Genomic DNA, 13,417 nt, shown 5'->3' on the forward strand with positions numbered 1-13,417 from the left:
CCGACACCCAATTACCCGAACTAAACTGGGTGCCCCCTGTTGACCGCAAGAGTTGGGCACTCAATGTCTAATTGGGAACTGTTTTATCAGAGCCCTGCAAAAAAATATTCAGTGATAAATAAAATGATCTGGTCATGAATACACTGAAGTTGTCTGAAGCTTTATCTTTACTCAAACCTACAAAAGTCAGAAGGGATGTGTGCATAGTCAGAAAGAAAGCGACAAAACCATTTCCAAATTCGATAGAAATCCCTGCATAAAGCAGAGTGGATTGTACAATTCTGACTATATCATAAGCATCTGTTTATGAATCACTATCAAATAGTTATGATACCAGGTGTTTGCGAAAAGGTGAGCATATACTGTCCGACCTGTGGCACACATCACAAACACATGCAAAGGCAAGTCAATTGTTCACCTGAATAAAATGGGAACATATGGTAGAAGTCAAAATAGGGAATTGCAGACAGAAATGCAGACAGACAGATTGAATATGTTGTGCGAAGGCAGCTAAAATTAAGCTTCACAAAGCAGAAGGGTAATTGTAATTTATATTGACATTTCAAATCGGCAGAAAAAAGTATAAGTTATTCACACACACACACACACACACACACACACACACATACACACACACACACACACACACACACACACACACACATTTGTAATATCTCCAGTCTTTTAAGAAAAATGAAGTTAAAGCTGCTGGCCAAATTATTAGAAGTTGTGTGGTCCTCAGTATAGCCCAACTACAATGAGTCAAAGTGACACTGAACAGCCAATCAATGGATAGATAGATACAGTGTGTTAAAGTACACATTTCCAATGTAAAGGAATGAGTACAGGACTGTCCCAGTGATCTGATTGTGGTTGAAGTGATGGGAAACAGGAACCTCATGTGACATAAATAGCCAACATCCAAGGAAATCATCCAAACTTTGTTGTCAGCTACTAACTTATGTGTACTGATAGTAAAAGTATGTCTATTGACACCATCAAAGCCCAAAATACAAAACCAAGCTTTGACAAAGATTGAAAAAGTCTGATATCTTGGTGATAAAAGAATTTTTTAAACCATCACGTCTGAAAATAGCCCTCTACTCATATTTTCTAAACCACTGACATCTTTACTATAAAATTGTGAAGAAAAAGCCACGTTCAGCACTTCTGTAGCTTCAAATGTCCGCTTTCAACAGCGTTTCAAGGACCTGTTTACAAAAGAAATTAATGGGCAATGACCTATCTGGGTTGCTAGAAATAGAACCACAGGTCGTCTGCTATATATAGAATCAGTGAACTTTAGTCTCATCAACTTTGAAGATTTGGGCAATTCACAATCCATCTTTTAAAGGTTGCTCATGTCAAAACTGAAATTATGAAATGGATTGATAACATCCTGTGTTTTCTGCTGACCTTTCTTGGGAGGGGGGAGGGGGGAGGGGGGCTGGATTTGTCCTGTGCTTAGGGAGAGTTTCATAATAGCTAGGGATCAGGAATATTTTGGGGAAATGTTTAAGAAATTGTGTGCAAAATAATATCCCCTAAGATATTCATTCTCCCCAACTTATTTTGTTCAATATAGATCATTTTGAGTAAGTGAATGTTGTTTTACTCTGCTTTAGTGATGATCCCAAAGTTGTCAAGATTGAAATAGTTTCGTTTCTAAGCATGCTACAGGGCACACCATTAAGATGTTCCCTTGGAATGTAAGAGTGCCAACAAGAAAAATACTCTTGATCAATCTTCACATTGGTGAATCTCATTTGACAATGAGCTCAATAAGCTGTAATTCAGACAGTATGGTTCCATCCCTTCATTGGGATTCATAACACGCTTTTGTAAATCACGCTGTACATCAAGCATGTTCATACACTAACGGGATCAGGTGGTCAGGCTCGCTGACTTGGTTGATGCATGTCATGGCATGTCGATACTCTCGACATCGATCACTGGATTGTCTGGTCCAGACTCAATTACTTACAGGCATCTGTCATATAGCTGGACTATTGCTGAGTGCGGCCTTAAATAACAGACAATCATTGTATCTAAAAGTACAATCTGGTAGCCCAAACTTGATATGGAGTTATTACATGACTCCCTGACAAAGTGACAGCCTCTGCGGTCTAGTGGTAGAGTGTCTGCCCTGAGAGTGGATGGTCGGGGATTCGATCCCTGGCTGCGTCAAACCAAAATATGTTAAAAAATGGTACTTGTTGTTACCCTGCCTTGGAATTGGCTTAAGTGTTGGGGGTATTTATGGCGTTAAACAACAAAAAAACAAAACATATGTTCATTCACCATGTACTTCCAGGTTACTTGTGTGAAAGAACATCTATTACTGGTTTCATACAAGAAACTTATACAAATATATAATTGCTATAACAGAGGCACAAGGGTCATATTCTAACCATGCCATTATTATTTTACCACATCCTTGCCACTTTAATACATGGAGTTCCGAGGCCTCTCTATAATTAAATGTTATAAGGAAGTAATGTAGCATTTCAACAGTTGTAATCAACATTTTGCTACTTAACATGAGAAACTTGTTTGACATATTCCAAAGAAACATTTATAACAATTAATTATCCTCTTTTTATATTCCTATGGAAACCACACAAATGCCACATTGCTGAAATGACTCATAACAGAAAGTGGCATTTAAAATGTCAAAGTGAGAATTCCTCTTCGAAAAGAATGCTTAGAATTTCAATAAGTTGGAGCTACAACATATGCCACATATATACCAACAGAGGAATTTTAATCAGGTCAGTGAGGGTGACAGAGCAGTTAAATTAAAACCTGTCACACTCCAGAGTGGGACTTTCATATATGCATAGTCTGGTATCCTAGCATGCTCCGTGTATGTAACTATCTGCACTGGATGGTATGCTTGTGGGCATTCCTGCTTTGGCTTGAAAAAGACAAAAATACAGATATAACTAAAACTTGACCACAAATATTCCACATCCAAAATTCATTGACACAGAAACAAATTAATGTTCTGTTTAAGGGGACATTTAAAATTCTACAATTCAAAACACTGTGCTATCCTTGAAATAGGTATACAGAATACAATATTTTATTGCCGCAATGAAGCTAATAGCGAAATAATCCCATGACTGTTAATGGGTACAATGTGACACTAAGACTGCCAGGCTATGCCATCATGAGTTGATCACTTATACACTAGTCATGATGTATTAACCAGGGTATCAATCGTCATTCTATTATGATAATACCCTAGGCCCAACTGGCACTACAGCTACATTTAGGACGTCACTATCTCCATCTTGCCATATCTAACTTACAACCAAATTTCTCTTGCTCAGGAAAGAAATTTGATGTGACAGCTATTTTAAAAATGAATCAGGATTAAAAAATAAGCTGTTGTTGCAAATGGGTCCTGTGTATATTATTAATACAGAGATGTATTATATTGGATAATCGAGGACCAGGGATCCTTATGAGAGAGACCCGTGAAGATTCCTGGGTAGAATAGGTCATCAGCAACCCATGCCTGCCATAAAAGGCGACTATGCTTGTCGTAAAAGGCGACTAACAGGATCGGGTGGTCAGGCTCACTGACTTGGTTGATGAATGTCATCGATCCCAATTGCATGGATCGATGCTCATGATATCAATCACTGGATTGTCTGTTCCAGACTCGATTATTTTACAGACCGCCATCATATAGCTGGAATATTGCTGAGTGGGGCGTAAAACAACAAACACCCCCCCCACCCCCCCCCCCCCCCCCCCCCCAAAAAAAAAACAACTTATGAGAGAATAAGTCTTTGTTTTGTTTCTCATCATCGAGTAACCCTAATAACCATGGCAACCATGAAGTTTTATATATCTTATTGCATGCTCAATTCAGTTCCATTTCGGCATCTTTAAAGTTATTTTCCATTCCTGAGTTCCACTCTTTGATGTAACCCATCCTGACGAGCAGCATACTGTCCATGAGTTTGTAAATCAGAAGGTTGCATGGGCTTGAATCCTTCCATTGGTGTTGTGTTTCAGTTGTGATTTTAGGTTGCTCAGGAAATCGAAATTAAAAAATTAACATGTAATTTCAACCTACATACCCAATTCATTTTTTAAAAAGTGATGAGAAAAAAGTATTTTTTAGTATGGTCTTAGTGAGTGAGTATGGTTTTTCCCCAGCAGTACCACGGCAGGGCACACCAGAATAGGCTTCACACATTGCATCAGTGTTGGGAACTGAACCCAAGCCTTTATATGGTCTGACCCATTCTTGCTGTTAAAGACGACTTATGGCTGGTCGTAACAGGTGACTAACTGGATCGGGTGGTCATGCTCGCTGACTTGGCTGATGAATGTTGCGTGGATCGATGCTCATGATGTCAATCACTGGATTGTCTGTTTCAGACTCGATTATTTACAGATTGCCGTCATATAGCTAGAATATTGCTGAGTGCAGCGTTAAACAACAAACAAACAAACTTTATATGGTCTGAACAGAATTAGAGCAATATGAGGACAATTCCAGGACTTGAGGACAATTCCAGGACTTGAAGACTAAGCCCCACATGTAGTACAAGTGTGGTGAATAAAATCTGTCTCCACGGCCTGAACAGCTAACACTTCACCACAACACCACTCCCATGAAAGAATATTTCCACCCCATATCAATCATAGTCTATAAACAACAGTTGAGACACTTTCATTCCTTCTCCTGAATGTACTGGAACTGTCATTCACAACACACCATAGGTACTCAACCACAAACCCAATTACCATAGTCATAGAATATCCTGAAATAAAAATTACCCCTTTGCACGCAACATTTTGCAAGTACCTACCCCCTTTGTAACAGACCTTGAATACTTAAGATCATGTCAAGGTTCTATATATAGCCTGGTCTATTCAAGGTATTTTGAGGTCAACAAACAGCTGTATTGTTCTGCGGTCACAGAGCCAGGTTTGACAGGGGTAGCGGTCAACTACACATGGATCCTATTTCACCTACACGTTTTTAGATCTTGTGGTTTTGAATCCTGACAACCAGAAATGTTTGAAGTGCAGTGTACACAGTGATAGATATAACTTGTTGGAAGTATCTTCAGTGATATACTGATTGTGTCATGCTGTGTGCGTGTCTCTCTTCCTGACTGACAAAGGAAATATAGGACGCTTCTTGCTGCACCTTTTTTCACATCTTGGAAAGAGGAATATTTTTTCAGAATATTTTTTTTTTTTATCTTCTTGTAAATTACCGTGTTTCATAAAATGATGTGAAAATCTTTTGAACTATAATTGAACTTTTACCTCTGGAGATTTCTGATACTCATTAGATTTTGAGGTGAGGTGAGATGAAATTGGGTTTCACGTCGCGTCCAAGATTATTGCACTTATATAGCGAACTCCCCTTGTGGTCCTGTGTGTACTCTGTCAATAACAATGTTTATTTTTATAACGAACTGTTAATTTTTAAGCTGCTCATGTTTCACCAATCAACCTATTAGAAACATACTCTGTCATGAGCGGCGGTTCAAATAAATAAACAGTTGAAGGCAAGTGATTAAACAGATTACGTACTGACACCTTGCCCTCCATCTACACCCTCAATTAACAATAGTAAACCAGTGATTAGGTTAAATCCTTTGAAGTCGAAATAAATGTGGCGACTTAAGTACACACTTTTGTTATTTGTCGAGTAGCATAATGTGGTCATGTGACAGTTAAAACGCTTATAATGAACTACGGTTATAACTAACTACATTTAGGGGCCCCTTTGAGTTCATTATAACTGTAGTTTACTGTAGTCCAGTTTGACGAATTAACAAAATCATGTCATGGAGAAAAGTTACTTTGTATGCATTCCGAGCCTTATTTGTCAAGATCAAGAGCGTTGACTAATGGGGTTACATGTATATTGATTTTGTGAATAATTAACATTACATCCAATTAGTTGTGAGAACAGTTTGAATACATGCAAATTATTTTGGCACCTTAGTGTATTTTCCACATTGTCATTTATGTAGCAGGTCAAGGCGAGACCATTTCAAAGGAATGCTATTTAGGACAAAAATATTTCACCTTCAAACCTATCCTTGTATCAATTAAATCTGTGTTTATTGTAATTACAGCCCCAGAAGAAATCCCAAACAATACACCAAGAAGTACTGAATTATTTAATAGGGTGTAACAACAGGGCAATTGTTGTCAATATTGATTAATCTCTAGCAACACAATCAAGGCATTCATTCACTACAGTATTATGGAAGTTATATTAACTTTGCTTAATCAATAATCTCCAATCTGCATCAGCCAGCCTCACTGAATACAACTGTTGACAACACAGTGCACCTGCAGCAATAGCTAATGATGCAGACTGTCAGGTAGCGAAGTGGTTAGATCGTTGGTTCAGCTTGCCTGAAAACCGATTTGATTTGGTAGATGGATACCTAATGTGAGCTATTTGTGTACACAGCACCATATAGCGGGAATAATGCCAACAACAATCCAACTCACTCATTCACTCACTTATTAATGCAAGTGGGACTATTCAGGCATTTATGCTTGTCATAAAAGGCAACTAATGGGATCGGGGTGGTCAGCCTCGCTGACTTGGTTGATACATGTCCTTGATCCCAATTGCGTGGATCAATGCTCATGATGTCAATCACTGGACCATCTTGTACAGACTCGATTATTTACAGACCGCCGTCATATAACTGGGATATTGCTGAATGCGGCATTAAACAACAAACAAACAAACAAACAAAATTAAGGCATTCACACTAGTGAAATCAAAACTGACTTCAGGAAGTTAAGGAAACTTACCTAATAAATTCTATATACCTGATATCCTATTTTAGCACTTGAACCCACTCAGTTTCCTTAAGCACACAGAAAACTTGTACAGTTGTAACCTGTTTTACTGGAAAACTTGCTTTGAGAACGTTAGAAACTGGTATTGGACATATCTAGAGGCATGTGGTTGAATAGTTGCCCCCATAAGCAACAAAACAATCCTAAACTATGTACCATACACAGTTGGTTTCAAGAGCGATGTTCATATGCTATCATCATATATATTGGGTGGCAGCAGACAAGTACTTCAACTTACTATGTATCACACATAGAGCAATGACCCCATCCACCATCCACCTGTTACCCCCCACCAGTAGATATGTTACTCTTCCACCAGTAGACATGTTACTCTACCACCAGTAGACCCGTAACCCTCCCACCATTAGGCATGTTACTCTCCCACCAGTAGACCCGTAACCCTCCCACCATTAGGCATGTAACTCTACCACCAGTAGACATGTTACTCTACCACCAGTAGACCCGTAACCCTCCCACCATTAGGCATGTAACTCTACCACCATTAGGCATGTTACTCTCCCACCAGTAGACCCGTAACCCTCCCACCATTAGGCATGTAACTCTACCACCAGTAGATATGTTACTCTTCCACCAGTAGACATGTTACTCTACCACCAGTAGACCCGTAACCCTCCCACCTTTAGGCATGTAACTCTACCACCAGTAGACCCGTAACCCTCCAACCATTAGGCATGTAACTCTACCACCAGTAGACCCGTAACCCTCCCACCATTAGGCATGTTACTCTCCCACCAGTAGATATGATACTCTACAACCAGTAGACATGTTACTCTACCACCAGTAGACCCGTAACCCTCCCACCATTAGGCATGTTACTCTCCCACCAGTAGATATGATACTCTACAACCAGTAGACCCGTAACCCTCCCACCATTAGGCATGTTACTCTACCACCAGTAGACATGTTACTCTACCACCAGTAGACCCGTAACCCTCCCACCATTAGGCATGTTACTCTCCCACCAGTAGACCCGTAACCCTCCCACCATTAGGCATGTTACTCTACCACCAGTAGACATGTTACTCTACCACCATTAGGCATGTTACTCTACCACCAGTAGACATGTTACTCTACCACCAGTAGACCCGTAACCCTCCCACCATTAGGCATGTTACTCTCCCTCCAGTAGACCCGTAACCCTCCCACCATTAGGCATGTTACTCTACCACCAGTAGACATGTTACTCTACCACCAGTAGACATGTTACTCTACCACCAGTAGACATGTTACTCTACCACCAGTAGACATGTTACTCTACCACCATTAGGCATGTTACTCTACCACCAGTAGACCCGTAACCCTCCCACCATTAGGCATGTTACTCTACCACCAGTAGACCCGTAACCCTCCCACCATTAGGCATGTTACTCTACCACCAGTAGACCCGTAACCCTCCCACCATTAGGCATGTTACTCTCCCACCAGTAGACCCGTAACCCTCCCACCATTAGGCATGTTACTCTACCACCAGTAGACCCGTAACCCTCCCACCATTAGGCATGTTACTCTACCACCAGTAGACATGTTACTCTACCACCATTAGGCATGTTACTCTACCACCAGTAGACCCGTAACCCTCCCACCATTAGGCATGTTACTCTACCACCAGTAGACCCGTAACCCTCCCACCATTAGGCATGTTACTCTACCACCAGTAGACCCGTAACCCTCCCACCATTAGGCATGTTACTCTCCCACCAGTAGACCCGCAACCCTCCCACCATTAGGCATGTTACTCTCCCACCAGTAGACCCGTAACCCTCCCACCAGTAGACATGTTACTCTCCCACCAGTAGATATGATACTCTACCACCAGTAGACATGTTACTCTACCACCAGTAGACCCGTAACCCTCCCACCATTAGGCATGTTACTCTCCCACCAGTAGACCCGTAACCCTCCCACCATTAGGCATGTTACTCTACCACCAGTAGACCCGTAACCCTCCCACCAGTAGACATGTTACTCTCCCACCAGTAGACCCGTAACCCTCCCACCATTAGGCATGTTACTCTCCCACCAGTAGACCCGTAACCCTCCCACCATTAGGCATGTTACTCTACCACCAGTAGACCCGTAACCCTCCCACCATTAGGCATGTAACTCTACCACCAGTAGACCCGTAACCCTCCAACCATTAGGCATGTTACCCATCCACCAGTAGACCTGTAACCCTCCCACCATTAGGCATGTTACTCTCCCACCAGTAGATATGATACTCTACCACCAGTAGACATGTTACTCTACCACCAGTAGACCCGTAACCCTCCCACCATTAGGCATGTAACTCTACCACCATTAGGCATGTAACCCTCCCACCATTAGGCATGTTACTCTACCACCAGTAGACCCGTAACCCTCCCACCATTAGGCATGTTACTCTCCCACCAGTAGACCCGTAACCCTCTCACCATTAGGCATGTTACTCTCCAACCAGTAGACCCGCAACCCTCCCACCATTAGGCATGTTACCCATCCACCAGTAGACCTGTTACCCTCAAGCCAGTAGACACGTAACCCTCCCACCATTAGGCATGTTACCCACCCACCAGTAGACCTGTTACCCTCAAGCCAGTAGACACGTAACCCTCCCACCATTAGGCATGTTACCCACCCACCAGTAGACCTCTGCATGTTTGCCTGTGACCCCACCCTGACCCTACACACCAGTAGACTGTCAGATTGCCAGCGACCCCACCAATCAGTAGACCTGGGTCTGTTTGCCTGTTTCCCAACCTCCAGTAGACCTGAGACTCCACCCACCAGTAGACCTGGGTCTGTTTGCCTGTTTCCCAACCTCCAGTAGACCTGTGACTCCACCCACCAGTAGACCTGGGCCTGTTTGCCTGTTTCCCAACCTCCAGTAGACCTGTGACTCCACCCACCAGTAGACCTGGGTCTGTTTGCCTGTTTCCAACCTCCAGTAGACCTGAGACTCCACCCACCAGTAGACCTGGGTCTGTTTGCCTGTTTCCCAACCTCCAGTAGACCTGTGACTCCACCCACCAGTAGACCTGGGCCTGTTTGCCTGTTTCCCAACCTCCAGTAGACCTGTGACTCCACCCACCAGTAGACCTTGGTCTGTTTGCCTGTTTCCCAACCTCCAGTAGACCTGTGACTCCACCCACCAGTAGACCTGGATCTGTTTGCCTGTTTCCCAACCTCCAGTAGACCTGTGACTCCACCCACCAGTAGACCTGGGCCTGTTTGCCTGTTTCCCAACCTCCAGTAGACCTGTGACTCCACCCACCAGTAGACCTGGGTCTGTTTGCCTGTTTCCCAACCTCCAGTAGACCTGTGACTCCACCCACCAGTAGACCTGGGCCTGTTTGCCTGTTTCCCAACCTCCAGTAGACCCGTGACTCCACCCACCAGTAGACCTGGGTCTGTTTGCCTGTTTCCCAACCTCCAGTAGACCTGTGACTCCACCCACCAGTAGACCTGGGCCTGTTTGCCTGTTTCCCAACCTCCAGTAGACCTGTGACTCCACCCACCAGTAGACCTGGGTCTGTTTGCCTGTTTCCCAACCTCCAGTAGACCCGTGACTCCACCCACCAGTAGACCTGGGTCTGTTTGCCTGTTTCCCAACCTCCAGTAGACCTGTGACTCCACCCACCAGTAGACCTGGGTCTGTTTGCCTGTTTCCCAACCTCCAGTAGACCTGTGACTCCACCCACCAGTAGACCTGGGTCTGTTTGCCTGTTTCCCAACCTCCAGTAGACCTGTGACTCCACCCACCAGTAGACCTGGGTCTGTTTGCCTGTTTCCCAACCTCCAGTAGACCTGTGACTCCACCCACCAGTAGACCTGGGCCTGTTTGCCTGTTTCCCAACCTCCAGTAGACCCGTGACTCCACCCACCAGTAGACCTGGGTCTGTTTGCCTGTTTCCCAACCTCCAGTAGACCTGTGACTCCACCCACCAGTAGACCTGGGCCTGTTTGCCTGTTTCCCAACCTCCAGTAGACCTGTGACTCCACCCACCAGTAGACCTGGGTCTGTTTGCCTGTTTGCCTGTTTCCCAACCTCCAGTAGACCTGTGACTCCACCCACCAGTAGACCTGGGTCTGTTTGCCTGTTTCCCAACCTCCAGTAGATCTGTGACTCCACCCACCAGTAGACCTGGGTCTGTTTGCCTGTTTCCCAACCTCCAGTAGACCAGAGACTCCACCCACCAGTAGACCTGGGTCTGTTTGCCTGTTTCCCAACCTCCAGTAGACCTGAGACTCCACCCACCAGTAGACCTGGGTCTGTTTGCCTGTTTCCCAACCTCCAGTAGACCTGAGACTCCACCCACCAGTAGACCTGGGTCTGTTTGCCTGTTTCCCAACCTCCAGTAGACCTGTGACTCCACCCACCAGTAGACCTGGGTCTGTTTGCCTGTTTCCCAACCTCCAGTAGACCTGAGACTCCACCCACCAGTAGACCTGGGTCTGTTTGCCTGTTTCCCAACCTCCAGTAGACCTGTGACTCCACCTACCAGTAGACCTGGGTCTGTTTGCCTGTTTCCCAACCTCCAGTAGACCTGTGACTCCACCTACCAGTAGACCTGGGTCTGTTTGCCTGTTTCCCAACCTCCAGTAGACCTGTGACTCCACCTACCAGTAGACCTGGGTCTGTTTGCCTGTTTCCCAACCTCCAGTAGACCTGTGACTCCACCCACCAGTAGACCTTGGTCTGTTTGCCTGTTTCCCAACCTCCAGTAGACCCGTGACTCCACCCACCAGTAGACCTGGGTCTGTTTGCCTGTTTCCCAACCTCCAGTAGACCTGTGACTCCACCCACCAGTAGACCTGGGTCTGTTTGCCTGTTTCCCAACCTCCAGTAGACCTGTGACTCCACCCACCAGTAGACCTGGGCCTGTTTGCCTGTTTCCCAACCTCCAGTAGACCTGTTACTCCACCCACCAGTAGACCTGGGTCTGTTTGCCTGTTTCCCAACCTCCAGTAGACCTGTGACTCCACCCACCAGTAGACCTGGGTCTGTTTGCCTGTTTGCCTGTTTCCCAACCTCCAGTAGACCTGTGACTCCACCCACCAGTAGACCTGGGCCTGTTTGCCTGTTTCCCAACCTCCAGTAGACCTGTTACTCCACCCACCAGTAGACCTGGGTCTGTTTGCCTGTTTCCCAACCTCCAGTAGACCTGTGACTCCACCCACCAGTAGACCTGGGCCTGTTTGCCTGTGACCCTGGATCACCTTTATTTCTTTGTGACAATCAACTCATTCAAGCAGAGCATGTCACCTGTCACTGGGCCTGAATCAGGTCATGAGGTCACTGCTGGAGGATCTGGCAATCTCAGGTTGTGTTTATGGGGAAACTTAGGCGAGACCTGCTTTCATCAGCACCTTTATGAGAAAACTTTATAGAGATTATTTTCCTACTTTGTTTTAAAGTCGACAAGAGATTTACCCAAAAAACAAAAGGACCAAAGTTAAAGTATATATGGTAACACATACCCAAGTTTCAGATATCATCTCAAAGACTGTTGTTTTAGCAATTACACTTGGACAAAGATCGACGAATACATGTACCATATACGACGTAATAAGCGCCCAGGGCGCTCTCAAAATTAGAAATAGGGGGCTCTTATTAGAATATATTTTGTTGAGATTAAAAACGAGGTTGAAAGATTGTAAATTTTGTGGTTTATGCTGACAGCCTGAAATGATATAAAAGAAGAATCTGTGTGTATTATACACGATAGATATATTTTCGAGAATTGAGTTGCCCATAATTAAGGGTGCATATAACAAACAAGTGCGTATTGTACACGAATAAATAAGTCTTGCTAACTGGTGCTAACTGGGATTGTTCACTAGCCAATATATTAGCAAATAACGCTGTGGGCGCTTATTAGAGCGGGACGCTTATTATGTCGAATACGGTATTTCATCAGATATGAGTAACAGTGCCATCGGTGGGGCAGGATACACTCATCTTTGCCCAAAACCAGTATCATCACTATTTTTCAAACAGGCTTATGACATAGTTCAAATTGTACAATAGACTCTGCTTTAAGCAGAAAGTTCCTCTGATTATGGGGGCGGTCGGGTAGCCTAGTGGTTAAAGCGTTCGCTCGTCACGCCGAAGACCCGGGTTCGAATCCCGACATGGGTACAATGTGTGAAGCCCATTTCTGGTGTCCCCCGCCGTGATATTGCTGGAATATTGCTAAAAGCGGCGTAAAACCGTACTCACTCACTCACTCCTCTGATTATGGAAAGGGTTTTGTTGCTTTTATTTAAATAAGCAATACTTGTATAGTCCATACTATAGTTCTTTTATATTGCATAAAGCCCCTGGTAACAGTCAGCGAGTGAGTTGGGTTTAATGCAGCTTTTAACATTATACCAGTTATATCGCGGCGTGTCAGCTTAATGTGGGAGGAAAGCCCGAGGTGATGCAGGTCTCAAACGTTTACCATTTCGGTGAAACCCATGAGCACGGGTATGGTGCTGACAAACCTAGAAACGTAGTCAGGCTGAACCGGGATTCGAACCCACAATCATAGGTTTCTGGCGTGCCTATGGG

The 13,417-nt window shown here is 44.2% G+C and overlaps 1 protein-coding gene across 2 annotated transcripts in view; it reads right to left on the minus strand.

Moving 5' to 3' along the window:
• LOC124116952 (anosmin-1-like) overlaps positions 1-13,417 on the minus strand; it is a 73,596-nt gene that overhangs the window by 35,371 nt on the left and 24,808 nt on the right. The window lies entirely within an intron of this gene.

This window comes from Haliotis rufescens, unplaced genomic scaffold (assembly GCF_023055435.1).
Source record: "Haliotis rufescens isolate VD_foot unplaced genomic scaffold, xgHalRufe1.0.p SCAF_9, whole genome shotgun sequence".
Classification (NCBI taxonomy): Eukaryota; Metazoa; Mollusca; class Gastropoda; order Lepetellida; family Haliotidae; genus Haliotis; species Haliotis rufescens.